Source organism: Cyprinus carpio, chromosome A13 (assembly GCF_018340385.1).
Source record: "Cyprinus carpio isolate SPL01 chromosome A13, ASM1834038v1, whole genome shotgun sequence".
NCBI classification, from domain to species: Eukaryota; Metazoa; Chordata; class Actinopteri; order Cypriniformes; family Cyprinidae; genus Cyprinus; species Cyprinus carpio.
The window spans coordinates 12,819,760-12,825,759 of record NC_056584.1 but is presented as its reverse complement, the minus strand read 5'-3'; the positions used below and the strand labels follow the sequence as shown (position 1 = coordinate 12,825,759).

Here is a 6,000-nt window from a genome sequence, read left to right as displayed (position 1 = left end):
AGAACAAAAAGAACAGAAAAGAAAAAAAAAAAAAACACACACAGAAGTCTTGTGTTGGCCAAGGCCGCTCTGTTATCCCGTGCAGGAATCTCCTTGCCATCCAGAGAGGCGTCGACTGGTGTTTGGGCATCTAAGGTGGTGGCAGTATGATGTGACTCTGTTCCATTAGCTTATCTTTCCTCATATCGAAAACCCAAATGAAGGAGTGAATGCACGGGGCCAGAAAGAAAAACCAAAAATGGCAGATGATCCACCAAAACGGAGGGACAAATCACATTACTTCCATCGTTGAGTCTTGGAGGGCAGGCCACCTAATCAGTTTCCCTCAGGCCTGGATAAGATTAGCGTTAGAGTTGTCCAAATGTAATCCAAGTTTACACATGTTTTTCAAAGGAGATGGGCAGCCTTTTCCTTGGCAGGGGGTTAGAGGACAGTGCTGGGACTGTGATAGTAAACCACAGCTGTGCAGGTGCAAAACACAGATGGAAGATAGGTTTGACGGAAATGATGGAACAAGTGAAAAACTCCTTTTTTTAGTACTTTTTTTTTTTTTTTAAACAGGCATTGAGTCTTAAGAATGTGGAGCTGATACGTTACAAAAGAAAGTTTCTTATTCCCATATTCATTTTTTTGTACTGGTCACAGTTTGAATTATATATTTATATCCATTTATATATATTTATGCTCATATTGATACAGTTACAAACCACCATGGAGATGACAGAATATTTGGTTTCTTTTTCTAAGTAGAAGTTTATCCTTAAATAAATGATAAATATAAATTTCTTTTCACCTGTTTTCAGACTGTCACTCTCCCCCGCTCCATCACAGCAGTTCATCAGAAATCAATGGTAGCTTCCGGATATTCCCAATTTGGCAGGAGTATTCTGACACCCACAAGAGACAATGGACATTGTTGTTAGTCCTGCTCCTTCCATTTGCGCATGTGGCATCTTGTGCAATGGCTCTGGGGCTCACTAATGAGCCTACGTGGCCCAAAGAGGCCATCCCCTTGTCCCCTCCCGTTTGCTAAAAGGATGCAACAGTCCTCTTTGGCCCCCTGAGGGAAAGAGCTACTGATGTCTCTGTTTCCTTGGGCATTTGCTAGTGCTAGACGTGTTCTGAGCCTCGTCGAGTAGTGAGGCACGTCACTCCGTCTACCAGGCCCTCGGGGTTGGAGACCAATACATTGACAGTGGACTGACAGCCGAAGCACAGCTGGCTTTCCAGGGATAGAACGGTGCTACATCACGTTAGGGGTGGTTTGCATACCGGACTCATCTGGTAGGGAGGGAAGAGGGGCATGATTGGGATAGAGCAGGGATGGTGGGCGGCAGGCGATTGGCTAGGGTGCCGCATGACATGAGGATCCCAGCACACCTGTGGTCTAAATGGCTGCTCCACCGATTTGAGGATTGTGAGGGTTGCATATTGTAAAAGGAAGCTTGATGTAGGTCATTGCAGGGCCCGGAAATGTTCCTGTAAAGAAAAAAGGAACCGATGACAGACTGAATTGGGAGATTAAGAGATTAAGGAAAAAGACAGGGATATATTGAAAATGATTAGAGTGCCAAGCAGGAGGTTGTTGACTACAGAAAGGATTGATACATCCCTATTCTGAAAGCCGAATACAGCTAATAAAGTTTGTCAATTTCGGCACATGTAGATCACAAAACAGATTTGCAAAATACTGATGGTTCAAACAGGTTCCAAAATACTCTTTAATCATGTCAGCAGCACAATCCCTTTTCAAGGAAAACAGGTTCACTTGCAGAAATATATCAATCGCAGGTAGCTATGTCAGGCATTTAAGACCTAGACTATCTACTGAATGGGGGGAAAATACTGAATCTTAAAATGCTTAGAAAATCAATTTTAAATATTTCAAATAAGCAAAAAAAAAGCAAAAAAATGGAAAAACAGAAAAAAAGAAAAACGAATAGAAAAGAGAAAAAAAACAGAAAAAAAAAAAAAAAAAAAAAAAAAAAAAAAAAGAGAAAAAAAGAAAAGAAAAAAGAAAAAAAAAAACAAAAAAAAAAAAAAAAAAAAAAAAAAAAAAAAAAAAAAAAAAAAAAAAAAAAAAAAAAAATGGAAAGAACCGTCTTGGTAGTACAGTGTTCCATGTTAGTCGTTAAACAAATAGTCCTGCCCCAAAACTTGCCCGTGTTAGAATCGGTGTTGCCCATCATTGGGCAGATTGTGATGCTTAGACAGATCAGTGTTTTCTTTTGCTGTACAGGAGTTCTGCTAAGATACAAGAATGTAGTACATATCATAACCCCCCCCACCAAAAACAGACAAACAAACAAACAAACAAAACAAATAAACAAAGAATGCATTTGATCCTCTCCGCACTGCAGAGAAGAGTGCCTTTAAAACAAAAAAACAAAATAAATGACAACATTAAAAAACAAAAAAAAAAAAAACATTAAAACACAAAGGCAATGTATTTTTTTCTATGTGTTTGTTTGAGGAATACAAAAAAAAAAAAGTTGTTTGGGAAACAAAAACAATTACTACAATCAAAAGATCTCAGGTTATTAACTATTCTCATAAACATTAGAAAAAAAAAAAAAAAAAGCTAAAAATAAAAAGAAAAAAAAGAAATATAAATAAAAAAAAAGAAAAATAAAAAAAAAAGAAGAAAAAAAAAAAAAAAAAAAAAAAAAAAAGAAAACAAAAAACAGAGAAAAAAACAGAAAAGATAAAAAATAAATAACAAGAAAGTAAAAAAAAAAAAAGAAAATAAACAAATTCAAAAACAAAAAAAAAAAAAAAAATAAAAAAAAAGACAAACCAATCAAGAAAAAAAGATAAAAAAAAAACAACATAAAACCAAAGGATAACTAAACAAGAAAAAAAGAAACAAAAAAATAATCAAACAGAAGACAAAAAAAAAAAAAGAAGAGATTTAAGCATACATCAAAACATAAAAAATGAGAGAACAAGCAAGCATTTCAGCAGGCCATAGATCATCATCCCGGAACTATCAAGAACGTGGGAAAAACCGTTAAGGTGCATAGATTTAGCCTTTGTGGATTTTGCTTCAGATTCAATATAATGTGATCATTTACGACAATAAAATCGATGTCAACTGAAAGAATAAGAAAACTCAAAATATAAGACGGCGGGGCTGAAACAATTCAAATGTACAGTAAATGAAACTCCTGCTGTCTCCTGCTGAGCACAGCATCCTACAACAAAAAAAAACCCTCTCTCCACCTACTCATCTAAAAAAGCACAAAAACTAGCTTAACAACTTTGCGAACTATATTACGATTAATACTGTGGTCTCATTTAAAAACGTGCATACGAAAAAAAAAATCCACCACATAAAAATGACACACACAAGAATACTAAAAATAAAAAATAAAAAACGCGTTGTCCTGGAGTTTAAAAAGACGCCTATAACCATTTTACATTAAATTACTACACTCACATTAATGGAATAAAAACTGAAATGAACATATTTTATAAATAAATACAAAGCATAATTTTACATAATACATAAAATGAACATAAAAAAACAAAATTTTAATTGTTCATTGTAAAAAAGAAAAAAAAAACATCACTTTGGGGTTAAGGGGTAACACTAAAAAAAAAAGAAGTGATATAAAAAAAAAAAAAAAACAAAAAAACATGAAATATAAGAACCCGTAAAAAATGCAAAAAAACGGTTATTTCACAAAAAAATAATCAGGTACAGTTTCAGATACCTGCAAATCGAAAAACATGTATTAAGCTGATAAACCAACAAAGCAAGGGCTGTAATGATTAAACTAAAAATAAATTTCAGGGCATCAAATAAAAAAAATGTATTAATGAACATCCAACATCTTGAAACCAAAACCCATACGAAAGTACTCTAAGACCGAACCACAAATGTATAGGAGACAATGCAGCGATGAGGTCAGAACCTTTAGAACCAACTTTGAATCAAAGGAAATCGTACTGGGAAATACAAAAAAAGTCGACTGATCAGATAGGAGCACACCACAAATGGGAAATTTAAAATCTACGGATAGTTTTAAACATAACAGCGGAAAACAATATAAAAGATTAAGCAACAAAAGAAAAAATGTCTTCATTACCAAAAAAAGTTACAGCACTCAAAAAAAAAAAGGGACACGCAACAAAAAAAAAAAAACCAGCTGACAGGTCAAAGAAAGATCTAAAAAAACGGGAGCAATACACACTGTGCAAAATCTGTTACCTCATATAAGCCATTTTTAGTGAGATAACGAAACGCTAAAAAAATAACTAAAAAAAGTATGAGGATGGCTCAAGAAAAGTTTAAAAATAATCATATGCAAAAAAGTTCTAACAAAAAAAAAAAAATCCCTCTTTTGGTTTGTCAAAATATAAAACAAAACTGCTCCCAAAAAAAAAACTTTCTCGGGCCAAGTCCCGTATCCCAGCTTGTCTCTATGGTAACCGGCTTTCTCCAGAAGAGGAATATTCTTATGCAGGTGGAAGGCTGGACTTAGGTCCGTGCAATGGAATGAAAGATCAGATTTTTAGGCGAGGTGGAGTCTTCCAGAAAAAACCTACTGAAGAACTTTCTGTATAGCAAGCGAGGATACTAAGTAGGCCAGGATAGGCCATGAAGTGTGTGAGAAGCAACCATGTCGGGCCCAATTCTGAGCAAAACTAATCCAGGATTCACATTCCAAATGAATATCACTGGCTGTTTAATTGGCTATGACAGTTGGGTTTTTATTAGCTGCTTCTGCTTCTGGAAAAGGCAAGAACTCCCAGAAAAATAAAAAAAAAAAAAAAATGACAAAAAAAAAGATAAAAGCAACAAAATCAATAAAAGAGCTCAAACAAGCAGAGACAAAATCCGAAAAAAGATATTAAAAACAGAAAAAAAAAAGAAAAACAAAAAACAAAAAACAAGCAGATTAACAGAACAAAAAAAAAAAAAAAAAAAAAAAAAAAGCACATATAAAAAGCAAGCTTTTAAAATAAGAGTTTACACAAAAAAGTAAAGAAAAAAAACAACTAAAAAATTAAAAAAAAATAAAAAAAAGAGAAGAAAAAAAAAAAAAAAAGAAAAATCTTAGAAAAAAAAAAATAAAAATGAAGAAAAAAAAAAAAACAAAAAGTGAAGACGCAACGAAAAAAGTTTGCAAAAAAAAATGAAAAGAAAAAAGCAAATGGAGAACAGACAAAAATGTTATTTTGGGCAAAAGAAAAAAAAAAAAAAAAAATTTTCAAATTTATCACTTATGTGTATTTTCTATTCGCTGTCTTTAATTATAAAAAAACACAGTGTATAAACAAAGAGCTGAAAAAAAAAAAAAAGAAAAAAAAAAAAAAAAAAAAAATGGTGTTGGAAAAAAAACCAAAAACACTCAGCCGAGAACAAAAAACAAAAAAGAAAAAAATTAAAAACAATAAAAAAAAAAAAAAAACAAGCAAAAACAAAAAAAAAAAAAAAAAAAAATAAAAAAAAAAAAAACCTGGGTGCTGTTTGGAAGATGTGTAAAAAGGCCCAGACAGGGGGTGTAAAAATATAAAGTAATAAAATAAACTATATAAATTGCACACAAAGATTCATCATTCCAAAAAAAAATCAAAAAAAAAAAAAACAAAAAATTCTAAAAAAAAAAAAAAAAAAAAAAAAGTACCAAATCTTTACTATGTTTTTAAAGCAACGACTACACACCATTCTTAAAAAAAAAAAAAAAAAAAAACAAAATTGTTGAAAGCGGGTTGGAACAAAAAACAAAATAGTCAATGCAAAAAAAAAACAAAAAAAATTAGGTATACAAGAGAAAAAAAAAAAAACAAAGTAGAGTATAGGAAAAAAAAAAAATCAAAACACGAGCTGAAAAAAAAAAAAAAAAAAAATCTAGATCAAAAAAAAATCTTAAAGTACAAAACAAACAAAGAAGAAAAAAGTAAACAAACAAAAAAAAAAAAAAATACCAGAGATAAAAAAAAAAACAAAAAAAAAAAAAAAAGTAATGAAAAAAAAAAAAAAAAACAAAAAAA

General features: G+C 31.7%; 1 pseudogene; it reads right to left on the bottom strand.

The window, feature by feature from the left end:
• Positions 1 to 919: 919 nt before the first annotated feature.
• The window catches only part of LOC109107664, a 290,614-nt pseudogene continuing 285,533 nt past the window's right edge, over positions 920 to 6,000 (bottom strand).